Source organism: Cervus canadensis, chromosome 5 (genome assembly GCF_019320065.1).
Source record: "Cervus canadensis isolate Bull #8, Minnesota chromosome 5, ASM1932006v1, whole genome shotgun sequence".
NCBI lineage: Eukaryota > Metazoa > Chordata > Mammalia > Artiodactyla > Cervidae > Cervus > Cervus canadensis.
This window is the reverse complement of record NC_057390.1, coordinates 42,240,316-42,266,467: the sequence shown is the minus strand read 5'-3', so window position 1 is coordinate 42,266,467 and position 26,152 is coordinate 42,240,316. Positions and strand designations below refer to the sequence as shown.

The 26,152-nt window shown below is 43.3% G+C and overlaps 1 non-coding gene and 1 pseudogene across 1 annotated transcript; one reads left to right on the top strand and one right to left on the bottom strand.

Moving 5' to 3' along the window:
• Positions 1-5,557: 5,557 nt before the first annotated feature.
• Positions 5,558-5,965, bottom strand: LOC122442474 (annotated as a pseudogene).
• A 13,058-nt stretch (positions 5,966-19,023) lies between these two features.
• Positions 19,024-19,234, top strand: LOC122442819. Its single transcript, XR_006269797.1, has one exon. It is a non-coding gene; the product is annotated as a small nucleolar RNA U3 (small nucleolar RNA).
• Positions 19,235-26,152: the final 6,918 nt, after the last annotated feature.

Below are 26,152 nucleotides of genomic sequence, written 5' to 3'. Positions count from 1 at the left end.
TCGGTTGTGTCCAACTCTTTGCGACCCCAAGGACTGTAGCCCACCAGGCTCCTCTATCCAAGGGATTTCCCAGGCAAGAATGCTAGAGTGGGTTGCCATTTCCTTCTCCAACATACTACTATATATAAAATAAATAACCAACCAGGGCCTATTGTATAGCACAGAGAACTATGTTCAATATTTTGTAACAACCTATAAGGGAAAAGAATCTGAAAAATAAAACATATATATGTATATATATACAAAACTGAATCACTTTCCTGTACACCTGAAACTAATACAGCATAAATCCACTATACTTCAATAAACAAATAAAAGTTACATAATGGATTCAATGGTATCAAATGATTAAAGCAAAAAATAGGGTTGCTGAGTCTGTGGACTTTAACAAACATTACCAGATTAGTTTTCCCTGGAGGTTTCAACAGTTCACAGTCCTACCAGCAAGGTATACTAAGTGCTCATTTCCCCTCATTCCCTCTAGCACAAGATGTCACTGGTCTTTTTAATTTTTGCCAGTGTGATGAATAAATGATTAATTTTTTTGTTTTGGCCACACTGTGTGGCTTGTGGAACCTCACTTCCTCATCCAGGGAACAAACCTGGGCCACAGGTGTGAAAGATCCAAACCCTAACCATTAGACCACCAAGGAACTCTCTAAATAATTAAATTTGCCATGCTGCTCTCCAGCACAAATCACTGTGGCCTCCTTTTCAAAGGCACTGCTGATGGCAGGAAGAAGAGGATAAAGTCAGAAACAAGATGTTATGAGTAGAACTGTGTCTCCCTAAAATTCATGTACTAAAGTCTAACCCCCAGTACCTTAGAATGTGACCTTATTGGGAAATAGGGTCACTGTAGATATAATCAGTTAAGTCATTAAAGTCCGGCTCAGATGGGGCTATCCAAAAGTCTACAAGCAATAAATGCTGGAGAGGGTGTGGAGAAAAGGGAACCCTCTTACACTGTTGGTGGGAATGCAAACTAGTACAGCCACTATGGAGAACAGTGTGGAGATTCCTTAAAAAACTGGAAATAGAACTGCCATTGACCCAGCAATCCCACTCCTGGGCATACACACTGAGGAAACCAGATCTGAAAGAGACACATGTACCCCCAATGTTCATCACAGCACTGTTTACAATAGCCAGGACATGGAAGCAACCTAGATGCCCATCAGCAGACGAATGGATAAGAAAGCCGTGGTACATATACACAATGGAATATTACTCAGCCATTAAAAAGAATACATTTGAATCAGTTCTAATGAGATGGATGAAACTGGAGCCCATTATACAGAGTGAAGTAAGCCAGAAAGATAAACACCAATACAGTATACTAACGCATATATATGGAATTTAGAAAGTTGGTAACGATAACCCTATATGCAAGACAGAAAAAGAGACACAGATGTATAGAACAGACTTTTGGACCCTATGGGAGAAGGAGAGGGTGGGATGATCTGAGAGAACAGCATCGAAACATGTATATTATCAAGTGTGAAACAGATCGCCAGTCCAGGTTGGATGCATGAGACAAGTGCTCGGGGCTGGTGCACCGGGATGACCTAGAGGGATGGGATGGGGAGGGAGGTGGGAGGGAGGTTCAGGATGGTGAACACATGTAAATCCATGGCTGATTCATGTCAATGTATGGCAAAAAACCACTACAATATTGTAAAGTAATTAGCCTCCAACTAATAAAAATAAATGGAAAAAAAAGTAAAAAAAATAATAATAATTTCTACACTAAAAAAAAAAAAAAAAGCCAAGAGCAGCCAAAGATTATCAGCTAACCACCAGAAACCAGATGAAAAATGGAACAGATTTCATATGAATCTGGAACAGATTCTCTCTCATAATCCTCAGAAGGAATTAATCCTCCTGACACTCTCATCTTGGATTTCTAGCCTCCAGAACTGTGAGACAACAAATTCCTACTGTTTAAGCCACCCAGGTGGTGCTCTGTTACAGCAGCCCTAGCAAACTAAGGTGCTCAGTTGTGTTGAGCTCTTTACAGCCCCATGGATTATAGCCTGCCAGGCTCCTCTGTCCATGGGATTTTTCCAGGCAAGGATACTGAAGTGGGTTGCCATTTCCTCCTCCAGGGGCTCTTCCTGACCCAGGGATCAAACCCTAGTCTCCTGCATCTCCTGCATTGGCCGGTGAATTCTTTATCACTGAGCCACCTGGGAAGCCCAGCAACGGCACACAGATGAAGGCAGAACCCACCTGAGCTTGTCTCTCTAATCTCACCTGGGATGGAAGCACCTCAGACTCTCTAATGCTACCCACTGTCTAGACCCCATGGAGAAGCGGGTTGAAAGCTGTGACTTCATAGGAGGCAGCAGAGGTTGAGGAGGCAGAGTGCTGTGCCCAAGCTTTAGAGATTCAGCAGGGGACAAGGAGTTAACAATCACTCTGTGAACCACCCAAACATGGCATGCTGAGGTTTCTGTGAATTATTCTCCATCGCCTCCCCACTGTCTTTTGGCCTCTACCACACAAGAATCCTTACTGTGAAATGTGCAAAGGTGACCTGTATTTATTCATTGGTGCTGTGTCTAATCGTTCCTCCTGCCACCCTAGTACCTAGTCCAGGGCCTGCCTCACAGTAAGTGGTCAGCCTTCATTTACTGGATGGATAGATGGATGGATAGCTAGATCAATGGATGGAAGATCAAAGGATGGTGGGCAAACACATAAGGAGATTGTGGGGAGAGAGCAAATTAGCCAAGATAGTGTGTTCAGGCTCTCTCTCCCTACATTTTGTAAATAATGACCATATAACAGCTGACTTCATTTATAGCACTGTGCACGCACATCATGAGGTTTATGTAACAGCTGAGATCACTTATAGCACTGCACATGAGTGTTATGAGGTTCCTGCTTGGTCACGGGTTGTATGCTGTACGTACATGTGAGATCCACCTAAAAAGTGTCAGCATTACTGCGGCATCAGGGCTGTGTCTGTGTGGTCAGCCATGAGAGGAGAGACTAAAGTGTGAACACCACTACGGCTGCTGTGTCAGCCAGAGGAGAATGAATGTGTCTGCAGTTCGGCTCCTCAAGTCTCCTTCCAGCCTCTTAGCTCGCACCTTGCCTACCCTGGGTTTAGCAAACAGTGCGGACAGTGTGAATAGCAAGACAATTGGCGTCACAAGCAGGATCAACGATACAGAGATCCTATGGGTTAAACTTTCTGTGGTTCATGATTCCATAAAGCAGCTGCGATGTCATTACCACAAGGAGCTATTGGGAACAGAGTCAGCCGTTGAGTCACTGTAGATTCCTGTTCTTGCCACACAGACCCTACACTCATTTGCTCTAGCCTGAAAATTTCCCAGGTGTCAATCACCAAGGGAGGCTTCTAAGTTCCCTTTCATTAGTGTTCCCTCCTGGCAGCTCTTTATAACAGCTTCACCCAAAGGAGGTTGAAACAGCCTCTGGCAAGTCTCTCTAGGGTTCATAACCATCCCCCACCCCAAAATCTACCAAAAGTTTCAGACAAATCCCAGAGAAGAAACTATGTTTAAAAGCAAATCTCTCTCCCTGACACTTCAACACAGATTTCTTTTTAAAAAGAATAAGCTCATTTTGAAATAACTGTCCAAGGGAAGATAGGTGAATAAACAAAACAAAACCTGAGGCATTGTACTGCAGAAATTTCCACAGACTGGAACTGTACTAAGGAAGGCGATTTCCAGAGTTGAGGAGAGACTGAGACTCTGGGGACTTGAAAGCCGGAAATAGCAAGAAAAGTGTCCGAGTTTGGCCCACTTGGGCAGTTAAAGAGAACCCCACCACTCATTAACCAGCCCTAAAACCTGCTAGGTGAAAAATAAATGAATTCATTAAATGCAGAAATAGGGAAGACCTGGAGGCTTAACCAAAGAAATCCCAACTTCCAGAAAAACAAAGGGAGTGTTGGGCACAAGTAGATTTATGACCAGGAGTAAAGGCTGATTCCCAAACGAGGCAGTTCAGTTATACTGAACTGTCATTTTGGTTCAGCTATTTCTAGCTGTGCACGCAGGCACCTAGAGAGAGAAGTGTTTCTCAGAGTGTGGCTGGCCAGGATGGTTGGCGTGGCTTATCAATTCAAGTGGTCCAGATCTTTGGTCAAACCTGTGGGGAAGTCATTCGGGAAACACAGGGAGAAGTTTCAAGACAATGATGAGCTCTTGGGAGAATTATGACTCCAGTTTCATGTTAGCGACTGCCTGTGATGAATACAGCCTCAGGTTTGGCTTAAGAAAGGCTGTTCATCATACTTTATCAGTTCCTCTCTGATTTATCACCTGCTTACTGAGGACCAGCCATCTACAGGCAGGGCCCTCACTAGATACTGCACCTTCCAGCTTGACTTGCTAGTGCTTGCTTCTCTCATCCTCTCCAGGTTCCAGGTTCCTGGCTCCAGCTTCATCCTCTAACATAACTGCCTTTGGGCCATGTAGACTCCCTTCAGACCTCCCTGTTCTTGAATAGTTGGGGCTCTGAACATTCCTGGCACCTGCTATTGTCTTGTGTAAAAAATAACTCCCCTGCCATTGCATTTAGCCCCAGGCCTAAACAATGACTGTGCTTTGAATAATGCATGCTGTTCTAGGGCCTGCACAAGAACAATGGGGACACAGATGAGAGAGTTCCTAACTCCACCTGCATATTAGAGGACCCATCAGGAAAGGCCTTCTTGCATAGAGGAGATGGTCAGACTTTCTCCAAGGGAAGCAGAGTGGGGGCTGAAAGTAACTCCAGGAAGGAAGCAGCAGAGGAAACACTACAGAGACATGAAAGAGGATGTCAAATTAATAAAAAGCCCACCCACTCCTAAGGAAGTGAAGTGGTCACATTTAGTCTGTGCCCTTGGCTTCCACCACTCTTTCTGTAAGGGACTGTAGGTGACAATAATTTTCATTGTTGCCTTATTGGCAAGCCTATCATTTTTCTAAACTTTAAATCTCACAAGGAGCCCTGCAAGATCCATTCCCAGCTGCCTTCTCCTTGTCATCCATCTTCCAAGATGGATAATATTCTTGAGAGGCCACATAGGACAGTGGGAAAAGAAAGAGTTGTAGAGTCCTGAAAAGTGAGTTTAAATCCCAACTCCACTAATAGCTGTGTGACACTGGACTGCTCACTTCTCTGAGATACTTTCCTCATCTGTAAAATGGGGGTGATAAACATCCACCAAATAGATTGCTCATGAAAATAAGAAAGAACATGTGCAAAGTAAGCCCAAAAAGGTTTGGCATATAACCCCTGTTCAAAGATGTTAACTGTTGTTATCCCAGATTGTAAGATGTACTGTCTCATCCTCACCCTGTGAGCCCTCTGGTCCCCTCAGTGCCTGCTCCTACTGAGCAAAGGTAAGAAGTGGCTTAGTCACTGATGCAACATCCAGCACTCCATGACCTACATCCCTGCCTCAAAAACACTGGGTTCCCCATTCTGCATCTCCATGGGGACTAACCTTTATCCCGTGAAGCTTTAAAAACTAATTGCCACGCATGAACAAGCCTTCTGAACCTAAAATCAATTTCTTAGGTCAGAGAGGTCAGACTGTGGCACCATGTCCTTTTTCTTTTTGCCAGTTTGTTGTTCCATTGCCCCCTGGGTGCTCAGATGTGTGCTTCCGGAGCAGGTACAGCCACTCCTGCCTCTCTGTTTCTTGGTCTTTCAGGCTCTCTTCATGCGTGTTGAGTCAGCGGCCCATGGGACATGTTTTCCTAGGCCGCAGATGCAGGGGCTTGTACTTCTTGCCCTTATAGAATTTCTATTTCTGAGTCTGGTTAATGATGGCGATGGATTTATGAACAACTCGGATCTTGGAGAGTTTGGAAGCCATGCCACCTGTCACTTCAGCCACACGCAGCTGAGACAGCTCCACCTTTAGGTCCTCTAGCTGTTTCAGCAGCTCCTCCTTCTTCTTGCTGCAAAGGTCTCAAACCTTAGTCTTGGCCATGGCTGTAGAGTCTTGTGGCACTGTTTTCAAACGCACTCCCAGAGGTCCGCTCTGAAAATCAGGGCCATAGACAGTTCCAGATCTTAAAGCATGTGAGACAGGCTTTTACTTTCAGGCAGAGTGACTTTGAGGCACCTCTCACTTTGAGGGATGTCTAAGGAAAATCTAAAAATTACATTTGCAGTCCCTTTCTTAAGTGAGAAAAGTACCAACTTCTTATTGGTTTGTAGATTCTGACAGAAAACCAATTTGAACTCCATGAGCTGCTAACTTTAAGTGGAGGGAAGGGGAAGGGAAGAGTTAGGCATGCTGAAATTCCCTAGAGAGTTACTGAGGTTACTTTTTTCCAGAATTCTAGATGAGTGGCAAGTATCTTGGTTGTCCGTGAAGAGGAGATGGTAACAGGACACTGTGTTTTGAGTTGAAAACAAACACTTGTTGGGATTCCTGGTAGCCTGTGCTGCCCTGGGGATCCTGGGGCCAACTGGCTCCCAAATAGGAGCTGTGAAAGAAAACTGGCAGCAGAACTCAGCTAAGCTGCAACCTTGTGAGCTCCAGTGGGAGGGTCACCCCGGCTGAGGTTACTGATGAAGGAATGGGTTCATCCTCCTTCAGAGAACCTGAGTGGCTCTGTGGGGACACAGACAAAAGCCCCTTTGTGGAAGGCTGCAGGACCTTCAACAGCTGCCACCACGTGGCAGCATTGGGAGGACAGTGGATCCCATTGCTCTCTCCCTCGTACATCCTGGACCTTCTCAGATCATCTCAGGTGAGGAGTGTGACCTCAAGGAAAGGCAGAGTGGTTGGAGGTTACTTGCTATGCCAGTGGAAAAAAGAGAGTTGCTCACATTTGCACCCCAAATTTGCGGAGCCATCTTGACTGCTTCCATATGCTGCTGAATTTAGTCCCAATCAATTGTTGTTGTTGTTTTTAGTCACTCAGTCGTGTCCGATTCTTTTGCAATCCCATGGACTGTAGCCCATCAGGCTTCTCTGTCCAGGGTTTTCCCAGGCAAGAATACTGGAGGAGGTTGCCATTTCCTTCTCCAGGAGATCTTCCCAACTCAGGGATTGAACCCATGTCTCCTGTATCAGCAGGCATATTCTTTACCACTGAGCTACCAGGGAAGCCCCAGTCCCAGTCAGTAGCTGCACCTAAAACCTGATGAAGCAATCCAAATTGAATGCAGTAAAGGATACTTGACTGTCCAGTTAAGTTGGACAGTCTCTGGGGTTTTTCCAGGTGTCTGACTCAAAGAACAGGTGCTGTGTGAGAGATGAGGGAGCAAACAAGTGAGCATATTGAGAACCTCTGAACTGACATCTCATGCTACTAGAGCTTCATGTCAAAGACATGTTAGATGGGGTTTTTCCTGACTCAGTCTCAACTGAGATGTGGGCAAGTTTGGGTAAAGGCCAGCTCACAATGTGCAGAATTCACAAAGGAAATTTCCAGATCTGGTTCTATGGTCCTCAAGCACTGTTGCCTACTTGAGAATATAGAAAAGCCTGTATCTAGAGAGGAGAGAGGAAGAAGAATTTCGAAAAGATTTATCTGGAGGTTGCTACTGCCAAGTTCCTACTCCCTTTCAGGGAGGATCTAGAAGCAGCCTCTGTCCCTCAGGCATAATGAGAGGACTTCTATGGTTGCAGTAGAAGACCTTGCACTGTGTTTGCAAAGGCCAGAGAGGGTACAGGATATTTTGAAATAGCTAACGAGCTTCCTTGGTGGCTCAGTGGTAAAGAATATGCCTGCAATGCAGGAGATGCTAGTTTGATCCCTGAGTTGGGAAGATCCTCTGGAGAAGGAAATGGCAACCCACTCCAGTATTTTTGCTTGGGAAATCCATGGATAGAGGAGCTTAGCAGGCTACAATCCATGGGGCCACAAAGAGTCAGACATGACTTAGCTACTTAACAACAAGGGAACCTGGACATCAGGACAGAATATGTTGCCCCAAAACTGAACTGGACTCCCAGAATTTGTCAGAGTAAGGATGTGTGAGTGTTTCACAGACAATGAAAAGGCAGAACAACCTAACTAAAGAGGTTTTAAGCCCTGCTGAGAGCTGAGTCTTGGAGGTTGAAGGGACCCCAACAGTCAGATGTGATGCAGAATGGGCCATGAGCACACGAGGGCCCCAGGGGGATGACATCCAAAGGGACAGAAGGAACTGCCCACATCACAGGGCCTGTGGTCAGAGGGATGGGCAGGGAAGCTCTGAAGAACCCACAAGCGTATCACAAGTAAAAGACTCAGCTTCAGTTATCCACTTCTCAAGGAGGCTTTGTCAGAGACAAGTGCCAAGTCAGGAGACTCTGTCTTTGTCCCCTAATTACTCATGTCCAGTCCCATTGCCAGCCTTCTATAGTGGGGGAAACATGAGTTGAGAAAGCAAGAATCTGACTACCCAGGGCTCTAAAATGGCAGATTTTCACCTACCTTCTGCTGCAGCTAGGAGGAAGGGAAAAATTGAATGCTAATTTCATTTTTGACATTTTAATTAATTTACTGTTGAACTATAGTTCATTTACAATAGTATGTTTCTTCTGTACAGCAAAGTGACTCAGTCATGTGTTCATATATCTACTCTCTTTTAGATTCTATTCCCACATAGGTCATTGATGCTGCTGTTTGGTCACTAAGTTGTGTCCAACTTTTTTGCAGTCTCATAGCCATAAACTGCCAGGCCCTTCTGTACATGGAATTTCCTAGGCAAGAATAGTGGAGTAGGTTGTCATTTCCTTCTCGGGGGGATCTTCCTGGCCCAGGGATTGAACCCATGTCTCCTGCATCTCCTGCTTTTGCAGGCGGATTCTATACCGTTGAGTCACCAAGGACACTGCAATATAGGTCATTCAGTTCAGTTCAGTTGCTCAGTCATGTCCGACTCTTTGCGACCCCATGGACTGCAGCATGCCAGGCCTCCATGTCCACCACCAACTCCCGGAGTTTACCCAAACTCATGTCCATTGAGTCGGTGATGCCATCCAACCATCTCATCCTCTGTCGTCCCTTCTCCTCCTGCCTTCTTTCCCAGCATCAGGGTCTTTTCAAACAAGTCAGCTCTTCACATCAGGTGGCCAAAGTATTGGAGTTGCAGCTTCAACAGCAGTCCTTCCAATGAACACCCAGGACTGATCTGCTTTAGGATGGACTGGTTGGATCTCCTTGCAGCCCAAGGGACTCTCAAGAGTCTTCTCCAACACCACAGTTCAAAAGCATCAATTTTTCGGCACTCAGCTTTCTTTATAGTCCAACTCTCACATCCATACATGACTACTGGAAAAACCATAGCCTTGACTAGACGGACCTTTGTTGAACAAAGTAATGTCTCTGCTTTTTAATATGCTGTCTAGGTTAGTCATAACCTTCCTTCCAAGGAGTAAGTGTCTTTTAATTTCATGGCTGCAATCACCATCTGCAGTGATTTTGGAGCCCCCCAAAATAAAGTCAGCCACTGTTTCCACTGTCTCCCCATCTATTTCCCATGAAGTGATGGGACCAGATGCCATGATCTTAGTTTTCTGAATGTTGAGTTTTAAGCCAACTTTTTCACTCTCCTCTTTCACTTTCATCAAGAGGCTCTTTAGTTCTTCTTCACTTTCTGCCATAAGGGTGGTATCATCTGCATATCTGAGGTTATTGATATTTCCCCCAGCAATCTTGATTCCAGCTTGTGCTTCTTCCAGCCCAGCATTTCTCATGATGTACTGCATGTAAGTTAAATAAGCAGGGTGACAATATACAGCCTTGACGTACTCCTTTTCCTATTTGGAATCAGTCTGTTATTCCATGTCCAGTTCTAACTGTTGCTTCCTGACCTGCATACAGATTTCTCAAGAGGCAGGTCAGGTGGTCTGGTATTCCCATCTCTTGAAGAATTTTCCAGTTTATTGTGATCCACACAGTCAAAGTCTTTGGCATAGTCAATAAAGCAGAAATAGATGTTTTTCTGGAATTCTCTTGCTTTTTCGATGATCCAGCAGATGTTGGCAACTTGATCTCTGGTTCCTCTGCCTTTTCTAAAACCAGCTTGAACATCTGGAAGTTCACAGTTCATGTATTGCTGAAGCCTGGCTTGGAGAATTTGAGCATTACTTTACTAGAAGGTGAGATGAGGGCAATTGTGCAGTAGTTTGAGCATTCTTTGGCATTGCCTTTCTTTGGGATTGGAATGAAAACTGACCTTTTCTAGTCCTGTGGCCACTTCCGAATTTTCCAAATTTGCAGGCATATTGAGTGCAGCACTTTCACAGCATCATCTTACAGAGCACCATATAGAATTTCCTGTGTTATATGGTAGGTTATTATTAGCTGTCTTTTATGTAGAGTAGTGTGTATATGTCAATCCCTATATTCTAGTTTATCCCTTTACCCCCCTTACCCCCTTCATAATCATAAGTTTATTTTATACATCTGTGACCCAATTTCTGTTTTGTAAATAGGTTTATTTGTACCATTTGTAAGATTCCACATAAAAGTGATATTATATATTTGTCTTTGTCTGACTTACTTCACTCAGTATGGCAGTCTCTATGTTCATCCATGTTGCTGAAAATGGCATTATTTTGTTCTTTTTTTATGGCTGAGTATGTTCCATGGTATACATGTACCACGTCTTCTTTATCCATTCCTCCATTGATGGACATCATCTTTGATTTCTTTCATTGGTATCTTACAATTTTCTGAGTACAAGTCTTTTGCCTCCTGAGGTAGGTTTATTCCTAGGTAATTTATTCTTTTTGCTGTTATGGGAAATGGGATTGTTTTCTTAATTTCTCTTTCTGATCTTTTGTTGTTAGTGCATAGGTGTGCAAGAGAGTTCTGTGTATAGATTTTATATCTGGCAACTTTACCAAATTCATTGATGAGCTCTAGTAGTTTTCTGACAGCATTTTTAGGATTTTCTTTGTATAGTATCACCTTATCTGCAAACATTGACAATTTTACTTCTTCTTTTCTGATTTAGATTACTTTCATTTCTTTTTCTTCTCTGATTGCTATGGCTAGGACTTCCAAAACGATGTTGAATAAAAGTGGTGAGGGTGGACATCCTTGTCTTGTTCCTAGTTGTAGAGGAGATGCTTTCTGTTTTTCACCACTGAGATTGATGTTTGCTGTGTGTTTTTCATATTGTATTTATAATATTGAGGTAAGTTCCCTCTGTGCCCACTTTCTGGAGAGTAATTTTTTTATCATAAATGAGTGTTGAATTTTGTCAAAAGTTTTTTCTGCATCTACTGAAATGATCATGTGGTATTTATCCTGTAGGTTGTTAATGTGGTGTATCACATTGACTGATTTACATATGCTTAAGAATCTTTGCATCTCTGGGGTAAATCACACTTGATTATGGGCTATGATCCTTTTAATGTGCTGTTGGTTTCAGTTTGCTAATAATTTGTTGAGGACTTTTGTGTCTATGTTCATCAGTGATAATGGCCTGTAATTTTCTTTTTTGTGATATTCTTCTCTGGTTTTGGTATCCAGGTGATGGTCATCTCATAGAATGAACATCAGAGTGTTCCTTCCTCTGCAATATTTTGGAATATTTTCAGAAGAATAGGTGTTAACTCTTCTCTAAATGTTTAATAGAATTTGTCTTTGAAGCCATCTGGTCCTGGGTTTTTGTTTTTTAATCACAGTTTCAATTTCAGTACTTGTGGTTGTCTGCTCATATTTTCTATTTCATCCTGGTTCAGTCTTAGAAAACCATACTTTTCTAAGTATTTGTTCAATCTCCTAGGTTGTCCATTTTATTAGCATATAGTTGCCTGTGGTAATCTCTTATGATCCTTTATATTTCTGTACTGTCTTTTGCAATTTTTCCTTTTTTATTTCTAATTTTATTTATTTGCATCTTTTGCCTTTTTTCCTTGCTGAGACTTGATAAAGATTTATCACTTTTGTTTATTTTCTTAAAGAACCACCTTTTATTTTCATTAATCTTTACTATTGTTTTCTTTGTCTCTATTTCATTTTTTTCTGCCTTGATTTTTATGATTCCTTTTCCTCTATTAACTTGGGGTTTTGTTTTTTCTTTCTCTGGTTGCTTTAGGTATAACGTTATATTGTCTATTTGAGATTTTTCTCGTTTCTTGAGGTAAGGTTATATTGCTATAAACTTCCCTCTTAGAACTGCTTTTGCTCTATCCCATAGGTTTTGGATAATTTTCTATTGTCATTTGTCTCTAGGTATTTTTAAATTTCCTCTTTGATTTCCTCAATGATCCATTGGTTATTTAGAACATATTGTTTAGCCTCCATGTGAATGTGTGTGCTTTTTTTAAAAACAGTTTCCCCCCTCTAATTGATTTCTAATTTCATGTCATGGTGGTTAGAATAGATGCATGATGTTTTCAATTTTCCTAAATTTACCAGGGCTTGATTTGTGACCCAAGATGTGATCTGTCTTGGAGGTAGTTCCATGTACACCTGGGAAGACAGTGTATTCTGCTGCTTTTGGATGGAATGCTCCAGTAAACATCAATTAAGTCTATCTGGTCTAATGTGTCATTTAAGGCTAGTGTTTTCTTATCTATTTTCTGACTGGATCAACTGTCCATTGATTAAGTGGAGTGTTAAAGTCACCCACTATTGGGTGTTAATATTGATTTCCCCTTATAATGGTTGTTTGCATGTGCCTTATATATTGAGGTTCTCCTTTGTCAGATGCATATATATTTACAATGGTATGTCTTCTTCTTGGATTGAACCCTTGATCATTAGGTAGTGTCTTTCCTTGTCTCCTGTAGCAGTCTTTATTTAAAGTCTATTTTCTGATACAACTATTGCTATTCCAGTTTTCTTTTGATTTCCATTTGCATGAAGTATCCTTTTCCAACTTTCAGTCTGTTTTTGTATCCATTCAGCCAATCTATGTCTTTTGGCTGGAGCATTTAATCCATTTATCCATTTACATTTAAAGTAATTTTTGATATGTGTATTTCTATTGCCATTTTCTTAATTATTTTCAGTTTGTTTTTGTAGGTCTTTTCTTCTTTCCTTCCTCTTTTGTTCTCCTCTCTTGTGGTTTGATAACCATCTTTAGTGTTGTGGTTGAGTTGCTTTCTTATTTTTGTGTGTATCTATCATAGCTTTTAATTTGCATTTCCCCTGAGATTTTGGTTAGCAGTCTCTCTCTCTCTCTCTCTCTCTATATATATATATATATACACACATATTCATATATACATGTATATACATATATATATACATATATATATGTATATATGTGTATATAGATACATATATATATACACACACATATATGGTGTCACTGTTGTTGTTTAGTCACTAAGTCATATCAGACTCTGTGACCCATGGACTATAGCCCACCAGGCTCTTCTTTCCATAGGATTTCCCAGGCAAGAATACTGGAGGAGGTTGCCATTTCCTTCTCCAGGGGACCTTCCTGACTCAGGGATCGAACCTGCATCTTCTGCATCGGTAGGCAGATTCTTTGCCACTAAGCCACCAGGGAAACCACTATATATATATTCAAGTTTAAATTGCTGGCCTCTCAATTTCCCATTTCCTGCATTTGTGCTTGCTTCTTCTTATGGTTGCTAGTTTTGATGTCATATTTGTGTATGGATGATTTCCTGCTTTTACTTTAGGTTTTGTTTTACCAGTGAGGTTTCCCATTTGTGATTTTCTTGTTTCTAGTTGTGATCTATTTTTGTTCCTCTGCCTAGAGAAGTTCCTGTAGCATTTGTTGTAAAGCTGGTTTGATGGTGCTGAATTCCAGCTTTCGCTTTTCTGTAAAGCTTTTGATTTCTTTGTCAAATCTTTGCTGATAGAGTATTCTTGATTGTAATTTTATCCCTTTCATCAAGTTAAACATATCATGTCACTCCCTTCTGATCCACAGACTTCCTGCTGAAAACTCAGCTGATAATCTTCTGGGGAGTCCCTTGTATGTTGTTTGGGGTCATTCCCAGTGCTTGGCCATGGGCATAAGAGAGCTGGCCCTAGTGCTGACAGGCATGTAGGAAGGTCAGCAGTTATGGGTGAGAGAAAATCATCCCCAGCAGGGGTCTTTCCTAGTGCCCAGCCATTGGTGCAAAAGAGCCGGCCCTGGTGTTTTGGGGTGTGCAGGGAAGCCAGGAGCCACAGGCGTGAGAGGGCTGGTCCCAGTGACAATAAGTCATGTAAGGGAGCCAGAGACTGTGGGCCTGAGAGAGCCAGACCTGGGAGGGGACCCTGCCAGTGCCCATGAGGCCAGGCTACCATGTGGGAAGAGAGGCTGCAACGGCGACCCTGCCCCTCATGCCTCACTTAGCAGTGGTGCTGGCCACCCACACCAGTATTCTTGCCTGGAGAATTCTACGGACAGAGGAGCCTGGCAGGCTACAGTCCATGGGGATGCAAAGAGTCAGACATGACTGAGTTACTAACACTTCACTTTTTGCTTCTATGGCAGATCAAGTTTTCTTCAGAAACATTCCTAGTTGCAAATTTCCTCACTTCCACTCCTTTAGGCTGTCTCCTCACAGCCCTTCCCAGGTTTGCTCTCCAACCCCAGGTTCCAGCCCCCAATCCCCACTCACAGTTGCAGACACATGTCTCAGGGTAGAGTGCACAGGGCTGTGACATAGACTGTCTGTGTAAGTCTGACTCTGTCTTGCATGCCACAGATCGCTTACTGAACTCTCCTCTGATGGCCCCCTAAGTTCTCCTTCTGTACCAATTGATCTTCCTCCTGGTGAAGGGAGTTCCCCAGATGTGGGAACCTCTCCTTCAGATCCCCCTACCCCGAGAACCAGTCTCATCCTGCTTCCTCTCTTCTTTTCCTCTTCTTTCTTTCATCCTACCCAGTCACATGGGGATCTTTCCTGTCCTTTGAGGTCTCTCAGGTCCTCTGCTAGTGTTCAGCTGGTGCTTTGTGAGAATTATTCCATTTGTAGATGTATTCTTGGTGCATTTGTGTGGAGAGATGAATTCCATGTCCTATTGCCCTGCTATCATGATCTCCTCTAAATATCATTTTTGGTAGCAGTTTCCCTTTCATGAATCATTACTAAGGTGCAGCAGTGTCTCAAGATGGCCTACAAATAGATGATTAATGCCAGCCGGTGTCTTCAAGGCCATGCTTTATATGAGAAAAGTGTTAGTCACTCACTTGTGTCTGACTCTGTGAACCCATGGACTATAGCTCACCAGGCTCCTTCTATCTGTGGGATTTCCCAGGCAAGAATACTGGAGTGGGTTGCCATTTCCTTCTCCAGGGGATCTTTCCAACTCAGGGACTGGACCTAGGTCTCCTGCATTGCAGGCAGATTCTTTACCATCTGAGTCACCAGTGAAGCCCACCACCTTTTCTCCACTTTCTGTGACAGTCCCTCTGTCCTGAATTTTTATTATTACATAAACTAGCCTTTCTAGCTATTTGGGTGAGACCTGTATCTTTACCCAGCACTGTTTCCTTGCCATGCCTTGTTGGGGCTTTGGAATACAGAGGAGGTGCAAGAACAAGAGCTTTTACCCTCAAAGCCCTGCCAGTTACTTTGGAGAAAAGTCTAGTGACTCCACTATGACATTAGCCAGAAGAAGAAATAGTCCAGGGTCAGATTGGGTGCCCTTTAGCTCAGAGATCATTGAAGCCAATGATCTCCTCTTTCTCTTTTCCTGTCTACGCTGAGGACCCTGTGGTGAGGGCCTGCCTTGTGAGTCCTGTGCCCTCCTCTCAAAGAATGCTGCCATCCTGGGGCTGCCCTAAGTCTGATAATGCTCTCCAGGGCCCAGGGAGGGGGCTGATGTGGCAGTCTCAGTCCTGAACCACCCTGATTTTCCTAGGTCATAGACGATCTCTGAACTCCCTCCCCCACAGCTATCCCCCAACCATCTGCAAGGCACCAACCCCTCACCCACACCTCATGTCTCTCCTGCCTCTGTCCCCCTGCAGCATCCAGTCCTCTCTGGGCACTAATCAGTGTGGGATCTTGGCTGCACACAGGAAAAAATTCAAGAGCACGCCATACTAAAGTGAAAGAAGGTTAATTCAGTGAGGAAACACACTCCAGAGACAGAATGTAGACCATTTTGGAAGTCAAGAGAAGCAATAGGGTATGGAGTTGTTCGTTTTTACAGGGGTGAGTAATTTCATAGGCTAATGAGTGGGAGGAATATTCTAGCCATTTTGAGAAAGGGTTGGGGATTTCCAGAAATTGGGCCACCATCCACATTTTGACCTTATGTTCAGTCTTAGAACTGTCATGACACCTGTGGGTGTGTCATTTAGCTTGCTGATGTATTAAAATGAGCAAACACTGAGTCTCCAGGTCTAGGGTAAGTCCACTGGTACACCATCTTGGACCTAGTTGGTTCTAATCAGTTTGTGTCTTGTCCTTGGACCATGTCATCCTTTCAAATGTTGTGCCCTGCCCCTTTCTTGTCTTGGGACCACACTGTGATCCTCATTTTACAGGTGATGGAGATCTAATGAAGGTGAGCCATGATGTGGATACGAAGCAGTAGTGTCAAACAGAAGGAATGTCTCTGGCTCTGATCTATTCACTTAGAGAGAATTTTTAAAATTTCATCTTAAATTTAAGTTTTTTAAATTTCATTTTAAAGATTTCCTTCCTGTCTAATGTTCTCCATCACCTGTTGTTCTTCTCAACTGTTAGCCTCTCCTCAGTTATCAACTCTAGCCCATAGCATTCTAATAGGTCTTTGTGAAATCAACGGGGCCCTGTGGTGTGTAGTGTTGTCCCTACTTTATAAAGATGAGTAGGAGAGAGAATTAGGTGCCTTCACTCAATCTCCCAGGCTCATATAGCCTCTCTCATTCATGTGTTCCAAGCTCTAGTAAATGACCCCAACTTTTACTACCACGGCCCCAGGCAAGAAACCTGAGGCTCATCATAGATGCCATTTCCTTCTTCCCCCGACCCCGCCCCGGTCCTGCCTCCCCTGCGCATCAATTTGGTCCTTAAGATTGTTCTCTCTCATTGGTGTCTCAAGATTTTCTCTCCTCCTCCCCTTCATTTCTTCTGTATTACTGTGTAGTATTTATTTCTGCATTTCTGTGTAGTATTGATAAGAACAAGATGTTATCTGTGTCTCAGAGAGGACTCTCAGTCCTCAGATTCATATTAAAGAAATATAACTTCATCTAGATTTACTTCAATTTCTATTTGGAGCTCCACCATCACGAGCAAAGCCATTGTTCCATAGGAAGAGTGGAAATTTAATCCCAGTATGTTTTAGTTCATCCCTACCCCACCTCATATTTCTCTGCCTCCTCTGGGCCATCTCTGTGATACCACTGCCTATTCACTAGACTTGGGTCCCCTAAGATCTCTCTGGAGTCTTACTGCCCTTTCCTTTCCCCACTCAGTCAACAACTCTGCCCAGATAGCATCATCAGCAGACCCTCTTCAGGACCTACCTGATGCTCTGGGTCTTGGACTTGGGGACCAACCATTCCCTTCTGGAACCTTCCTAACTCCAGACTCCTAGCTTCCTCCCAGCCCCACCCCGCCCAAAGGAACTTTTAATTATGACTTTAGACTAAAAGGCACTCCCTCTATTGTGGTGTTTACCCTCAGAGGCATCTCACTTAATCTTCTTAGTGAGCTTGAGTTTTAGCCAGAGACTATTAGGATATTTTCTGCTATTGCTCTCCTTCCCTGAGAAAATTAAACTGGACCAACTTCTGGGATGGAGATGGCTAGGGGAAAGTTCTGAAAATAAATAAATAAAGGAAAATACACAGAGGAGAAAAGCACCAATATCTCAAAATATTACTTTAATCTTGTGTTTTATTTTCTCAGAAGAGGGCTGTTGGAGGATGGAGGGAACAAAAAGTGCCCACCAAAGTGAGAGGGCATCTTGAGATTGAAAAATGAGGAAGGCAGCTGCATATAACCAATGGATCAATTTATTATAGGGTAACATACTCACAGGGTGGGATCAGGGTGGGATAATAGGAAAGCATTCGCAAATGCATTCCACACCAACTAGAAGCCATTGGGACTGTTTTATAGTCAACCTAGGGTATAGGAGTACATGCTTGGAAATAAGATATGCATTCCGATGTCAAGATTTATGAATGAGTAACCAGTCTCATGGGTGCCAGGATTATGTCAGCAAAGGTCTCATCATTGTTTGGGTACTAACAGAACATAGAAGTCACCTGGTCCTGTGGAGTGTGTGCTATGCTCAGTCACCTGTTTATTAAACAATATGTATTAACTACAAAGCCCTTGATAACAGATAAGTAATCTGCCACAAAGTAGAGTCCTGAGTAGGGTCAGTGGAAGAACTGGAGGAACTCTATGGGCCCAGGATGGCATCAATTATTCTAACAGCCATACAAAGATCCTATCTCTAGGTCAGATCATTTTATTGTGCTTAACACTCAAACTACCAACTCACTAACTTTACTTAGATATCTAAGAAGCACAATGATACAACATAATTATTACTGTTTTGAGCATTAAAAATCTCCATTGACACTACCCCTGACACAAAGCAGAATTAACAATAACTTCAAATCTATACTTAAGTCATATACGTTCATTCCACTTGAGGTAGCATCAACTTGCTAATATCATAATCACAGAGAAGAGCTCCACCAACTGGGGAGCTGGTTCTTGTATGTTAGAGTAGCTAAAGAATTAGGGGCCTGATATCAGTTGGATGATAATGGCTTCTGATTGGGTAGTGAAGTGAAGAAGTGAAGTTGCTCAGTTGTGTCCGACTCTTAGACAATAGCATGAACTGTAGCCTGCCAGGCTCCTCCATCCATGGAGTTCTCCAGACAAGAATACTGGAGTGTGTTGCCATTGGTGGGGTGGTACTAATTAGGAGGTTTGTGGCTTAAGCTTTCTCTAAGAAATATTACTTAATGGATTCCAAAGTGCTTTGTTAAACTTGTGGAATGTAATTATAAGAAATATTCTTCTGAAAATAAATACACAAATTAAACAAAAAAAATTTTTAAGGAAATATATTCTTCTGAAGGACTGTTGGGTGGAGAGTGGGAGAAATCTCTCCATCAATGAAACAGGAATAAAATTCCTAGTTTCAACAAAGGTAAAGGGCAGAGTCTACACTTCCAGAGACCATTTCTATCGAATGTTACCAGAGAAGTGTTTCAAAATAGTGTCAGGCTTCAAAAACCATGATGAGTTGTACTCCTTTCTTCTGAGTGTGAAACTGGTCAGTAGAACCACCTGGTGGGGCTAGTGTTTGCAGCTGATTGCTCTTCTCTGCCTTTGGGAAGGATAGAAGGGAAAGAATGCTAGGTGAAGGGTTCCTTTCTGGTGCAATTACTTATGTTTTGTTCTTCATTCTCATGGTTTGCTTCCTTTCCTGAAGAAGAAAGGGGAGGGTTATTGTCTGGTATATTCTATTATTTTAAAGTTTTATATTAATATTGAGGGTGTGCATTGTAACAAAACTCTCAAAAAGTTAAAAATGGGAATTCCCTTGCAGTTCAGTGGTTAGGACCCCACACTTTCAAAAAAAGTTAAAGGTTTAACTCCTTCATGACTACTCACCCTTTGCCACATGTTACCAAATATTTCCTTTCCTTTAAAAGGCAAGTAGTTCTTATAGCCCTGCTTATTTTTTTATATATTGAGAATTCCTTGGTGGTCCAGTGGCTTGGACTCCGCATTTTCACTGCTGAGGGCTCAGATTAGATCCCTGGTGAGGAAACTAAGATCTCCCCATTACTATTTTGCTTTTTCTTTCTTTTCTTTACTTTCTTTCTTTCTTTCTTCTTCTTCTTCTTCTTTTTTTTTTTTTTGTGGGGAGATCTTAGTACCATGACCAGGGATTGAATCTGGGCCCTCAGCAGTGAAAGTGCAGAATCAAGACACTGGACCACTGGGGAATTGCCAATATTGCTTTACTTTTGAACCTACACTTTCTCACTGAATGTCCACATCTGTACATATATAAGTTTGTAATCTATTTTGTAATGTCTTAAGATAGAGCAAACCACAGTATATTTAGCCCCTGATATATCACACTATACTTAACCATCAAGTTTCTTTCTACTCTTTGCTCTAAGAAGCATTTCTGCAATGAACATTCTTGTGTGTGCATATGTGTGAATTTTCCTTGGGATAGATAAGATGTGTATTTACTAAGTCCAATTGTTGCTGGGTGGGTGGGTGGGAGAAAAGGGTGAAATGGGTCAAAGATCTCAGACTTTAGTTTTCAAAGCTAGATGTTTTGGGGGCTTATCTCTCTGGTGCAGGTCTTAAAAGGTGGGGTGACCAATATAGGGTTCAAACCCTTCACTCTTCAGGGAGAAGTTCCAGGTTTTGAATTCTCTCTTGATTGTGAGTTATAACTGGGGATGGGGTTTATAATCAGATTGTATGCCAGCCTCTCCTACTCACTTCGATGTGGTTTTCTTCTCATTTGCCAGTGTGTAGTTGTCACTTAACCAGGCTTTAGGTTTTTCCCAGAGGAAACTGTTCCACATGTAGTTATAGACTCAGTGTGTCTGTGGGAAGAGGTAAATTCAGGATCTCCCTATGTCACCATCAAACTGGAATCTTCAAATATATATACCTTTAAGTTTATTCTATAGTTTCATAATTTTTATATTAATTTTTTTAACCATCAGGAACATACTTCTATAATTGGTTAAGGATCTATCTCAATTTCCTTCTGTATGTATGGATACAATTTGTTGAATAGTTTACCTTTCTGAACTGATTTGAATGGCCACTTTTTTTTATATACAAAATTTCAATATATACAAAATTTCAAGGTCAAAAGAGGTATCTTGGCTAGAGTTGTGTGTCTGGTAGAAATCAGCATTTCCATGACACTTGGATCTTGCAAGTGAAAACAATCTCTGAGGATAATGTGTAGAGTAAGAAGAAGAAAATCTGAAAGGCAAAGACAAAGAAGGACAAGGCATGGGGTAGAGATGCAGTGTCTGCTACATCTAAAACTCCTGGAGGGAACTGCATTCCTACCCTAGGATCCCCATCAAGGGTACACGTTCCCACTTTTAGATTTGGCTCAGATCAGCTTTGATGGTTCCTGTGGCTCTATTTTGCCCTTGGTATTCTTGGGTTTCTGATCAACATTAACTCCTTTCTATCACCACTTGTGGGAGGAGAGATTGGTTCTTACAATTAGATGGCACCATTGACATTTCATGCATGCAACCATTAGATGCTGGAACCATCTTGCACAAATGAACACCTATATTTCCCAAAATGCCAATAGCATCTCCTCTGAGAAACCCTGGAAGAGAGATTAGTAAGGAAGCTGTTGCAAACTACTGAGGAAATAATGAAGAGCTGAGTCAGAGAAGTGACAAAGAATTCAGGGGGAGAACAGGTATAAGGAATATTTATGCAGTAAAATCAACAAGAGTTGGTCTTAGATGGATGATCCAGGGTAAGCCAGATGGATGTGTCAACCAGGATTCCCAAGGTTGTAGTTTGGGCAGTGGGATGGTTCAGTATTTTATCCATCAAGACAGAACTACAGGGCCAAGAGCAGATCTGGATAGGTAAAGAATGATTAAGTCAATTTGGAACATGTTGAATTTGAGATCCCTGTGAGAGATTGTATGGGAATAGCCGGCAATCCAGGAAACAGGTACAGAGAAAAATCCAATACAAGAGACTGAGAGGGAACAGCAGGTTTGGGAACCACTCATGGCCTACATACCAATAAGTATTAGTAGCATTCCCTGGTGGTTCAGATGGTAAAGAATCTGCCTGCAGTGCAAGAGACCTGGGTTTGATCCCTGGGTTGGGAATATCCTCTGGAGAAGGGAATGGCAACCTACTCCAGTATTCTTATCTGGAGAATTCTATGGACAGAGGAGCCTGGTGGGCTATAGTCTGTAGAGTGGCAAAGAGTCAGACACAACTGAGCGACTAACACTTTCACTTTCACTTAAAAGTTTGGGCTTCCCTGGTGGCTCAGAAGGTAAAGAATCCACCTGCAATGTGGGAGACATGGGTTTGATCCATGGGTTGGGAAGATCCCCTGGAGAAGGGCATGGCAACCCACTCCAGTATTCTTGCCTGGAGAATCCACATGGACAGAGGAGCCTGGCGGGCTACAGCCCGTGGGGTGGGAAAGAGTCAGACACGAATGAGTGACTAAGCACAAACAGTGGGAAACGTCCCACTAACATATACAGACAACTGTGTTACATGTTTCCGCAGTCGAGGCTGCCTGTGGCCTTAGTCTGGATGCTCTGCTGTGGATATCTGTCCTATTCCAAGCCTTTTTTGTGACTTGTTCTTGTTTGACAGTGTACTGAGGAAGAGGCAAGGGCTTAGAAGTGGACAGGCTCTGTGAGGAAACTCTCACCATGTGCAAAGACAGAGGACATTCACTCCATCACTGGGAAACCTGAGGGATTGTCCTTGAGAATTTGGGAAATGGAGGCCCCTGGGTAACCCCACCTGAGAAAGTAATTGCAATCCCAAATCATGAGGTTGACAATGTGTAAGAGCTTTAGCTGTCACTAACAGGAGTATTTTTGTGAGTTTCAAAAATATTATAACCCGAACTTTAAATGTGATTCCAGTGGCTGACCATACACCTTTCTCAATTTTAGACAGATCTAGTCTGTAGAACTAAATTAACAATGAAGTTGCTGGGATATATAAGTAGAGGGTAGATTTTCCTTGTTTTGTTTTTTTCCACATTAGGAAATGTAAGTAAGTATTGGGGTTTCCCTAGTGACTCAGCAGTAAAGAATCCGCCTGCAATGCAGGAGATGCAGGTCGATCCCTGGGTCAGGAAGATCCCCCTGGAGGAGGCATGTCAACCCACTCCAGTATTCTTGCCCGGGGGATTCCATGGACAGAGGAGCCTGGCAGGCTACAGTCCACAGGGTGACAAAGGGTCAGACACAACTGAAGAGACTGCACACACACACACACAAACACACACACAGAGTAAGTACTGTTTGAAGGGAATTTTCTGTGGCTCTCTTGAGCTTCTATGTGTCTTATTGGTTATGCCATTCAGACCGTTTCTCAAGACTGAGTTTACATGAGCAACCTCAAGGGATAAAAGCATGTCTCACCAGGACAAAGCATAGGCTTGTTTACTGTTGCTATAAAAGCAAAGGCTTTACTAAGTTCAGTGTTCCTCAGCATAAAGCAAACCCACTGCACGGGCGCCACCCATCTGTGTTCATTGTGACTCCTGTGCGGAGTTTAGGGGCAAAGGAAACCCTTGCGAACATGCTGAAGCTCAACCTTCTTCCTGTGCCATGAATAATAAAGTCTGTTGTCTGAGGAGTCCCATGTCTTCTATCACTGTTGAGACACAAACAACGTATTCACTGTAAGCAGGGGAAAATCAAATCACAGTTCCTTCAAGTATGTATCACCTCTGTGACAGCAAACTAATTGACATTATTATACAATTAGAAATAATTCTTTACTCCTGCGTGCTGCCTGCTAAGTCTCTCCAGTCATGTCAGACTCTTCGCGACCCCATGGACAGGCTCCTCTGTCCATGAGATTCTCCAGGCAAGAATACTGGAGAGTGAAGGAAAGTTACATGGCTCAAAATAGCCTGGAGTTAAAACTCCCCTCCAGGTCCTCCCCACCATTCTATGCAAAACAAAGAACTCTCTCACCCGAAGAAAAAAAATGGACACTAAGATTTATTACGTCCAGTTCCCAGCTGGTCCAGTCTCTGGCCAATCTCCAGAATTCCTTGCCCCAGCCGTTTAAGAGATAACTACTCTGAACAACCTTAGAGAAGAAGAAGCCCCCTTAAGACAGTAGATTTCCACATATATTCCTATATATACTTACTCTTTTCCTGGGTTAGTGCAGCAGCTCACTAATCTGACTGCTGCCCCTTCTCGCCTCATTAAAGGTGATCTGTTCCTGTAAAGGGCCGGCCTCATTCTTTTCCCAAACCTCACCTTCTCTAACTCCCTTACCCTACACAGAATACTGGACTGGGTAGCCATTCCCTTCTCCAGGGGATCTTTCTGACCCAGGGATCAAACCCAGGTCTCCTGCATTGCAGGCAGATTCTTTACCATCTGATATTAGGGAAGCCCTCCTAATATAAAGGCTGGGACTTCCCTGATAGCTCAGACGGTAAAGTGTCTGCCTACAATGCAGGAGACCCGGGTTTGATCCCTGGGTCAGGAAGATCCCCTGGAGAAGGAAATGGCAACCCACTCCAGTACTCTTGCCTGGAAAATCCCATGGACCGAGGAGCCTGGTAGGCTACAGTTCATGGGGTCGCAAAGAGTTGGACAGGACTGAGCGACTTCACTTCAATATAAGGGTGGACTGATTAGGTGGGAATACTTTCAGGAGCAGGAAGAGCTAGGTTTGGAGCAGGAAAAGCTCAGTTCCCCCTCCCCCCCCACCCTGGAAGAGCTTAGAAGGGGATCAACCAAAATGTCGGGAAAATCTTCTGGTTGGTTCTCCAGGTTTTACATTATGAAAGCCATACAGGTCGGGATTTTGGACCATGAAAGGACCATGGAAACCTGAAGATAGGGAATCTCACTCCACTTTTTCCATTCTGTGGCAATAAAGATCTAATTGCAGAATGGTATTATAATTTAGAGACCCGTTTTCAGACCATTTTTCTCCATTCCCCAACTTACAAAAAGGCCAGGCACTGCTACAGTAGAACTTAAGTTTCTCCTTTTTTAACCCTTCGATTTTAAAGAACTACCAGTTCTTAGGGATACACTCCAGAAGTGTTTCTTCTGGCTTGTACAGGGATCCTCCCATGTTGAGTAACCTGAACCCCAGAACAAGACAGCACTTCTAGAATGGAATCTAGTGTCCCAGATACATTTACCAGAAGGCTTTAACCTGAAGGGGTTCAGGGCGTCCTCCAAATTCCCTTCGAACTTGATGGAGTTTCAAGAATCCTCTACTCTTCCATCGATTTCTGACCAGACATCTCTGGCCCCTGTGATACCCTGTGCAGGGTGCCCAACCCAGTACAGCCAGAGAAGGGCTTTCTAGTGTAGACAGGTTGCCAGGACTTTTCTTAGAAGGGATCCCTTGTCTATAGAGCTTACGTTCTATGATAGGTCTTCCTACACTGGGGTGTATTCCTCAAGACTGAGCATCTACAAAGTTTATAATTTGGGCTTCTGGGTAGCAGCTGGTCCAATAGGCTATCTGTAACAGTGTGGAGACTGCCAAGGCCTGGAGTGAAGGGGTCCAACAGATGCAAAGAGGAACCCTTGGAGAAATTAAGAGTTGGGTGCTATGGAAGATGGCACATGGTTCAAGGCTTGAGGGCTGGGAGGCAGAGAAATGCTCATAGTAGATTTCTGGACATAGAGTGAGGTGAGAGACTAGACAGCAGAAGAACCCAAAATCCTTGGCCCTGTCTTCCTGGCAGCTAAGATAGAATTGAGACTCGTCTGACAATTTTGTCCGGCATGGCACCAAGTGTGACAGTGGTGAGGATGCAGTTTAGGAATGATATCTAGGAAATCATTCTGGAGAAGGGTGCGGAGATAAGAAGTGAGAAAGAGACCTTGTTGTGCGAGTGAGAGAGGGAGAGTGAGAGAGCAAGGGGAAGTGAGAGTCAGAGACTCCTTGGATCCCAGCACAGTCAGAAATCACGTTTCTACCACGTCCCAGAGGACAGCGTCAGCTGCGTCACCCCAGCAGTGCTTGAATCTGCACCGCCTGGAGAATTCCCCTGCCACCCCCTATGTTGGGGGGAGCCATAATGCTGTGAACGGACAGAGATTATGCCCTGCGGGTCTTGAAAGCAAAGGGGAGAGTGAGAGAAAGAAGGCAGGAGCAAAAGTCAGGGGCCTCAAGCCACAGCTGGGCAAGGCCAGAAATGTACCTTGACTTTCTGAATTCCCAGGTTTCAGCACCAGATATGATCTCAGGTGGCCTCACCTGCAGTGGCCTGGAGTGCGGCTTGGGTTCCCAGCCAGAGATTCACGCTCGGTTGTGGCAGTGAAAGCATCAGATCCTAGCCACTAGGCCAGTGGTCAGAGACAAGGGCCCTGGCCCTTTAGCTTTGCATAAAAGGAAAGTAGTCAAGCAGGTAAACCATTAAGAGGAAAAGAGTTCAGTACGTGTATATAGGCACAAGGGCAGATTCAGAGGGAGAGTCCCTGGGTTGTGCCCTCTGGCAGTTTGAATTACTTTTATGGGGTATTTCTTCTGGGTTTCCTTTGGCTGACCATTTTGATTTGCCTGGTTCGCAGTTCATAT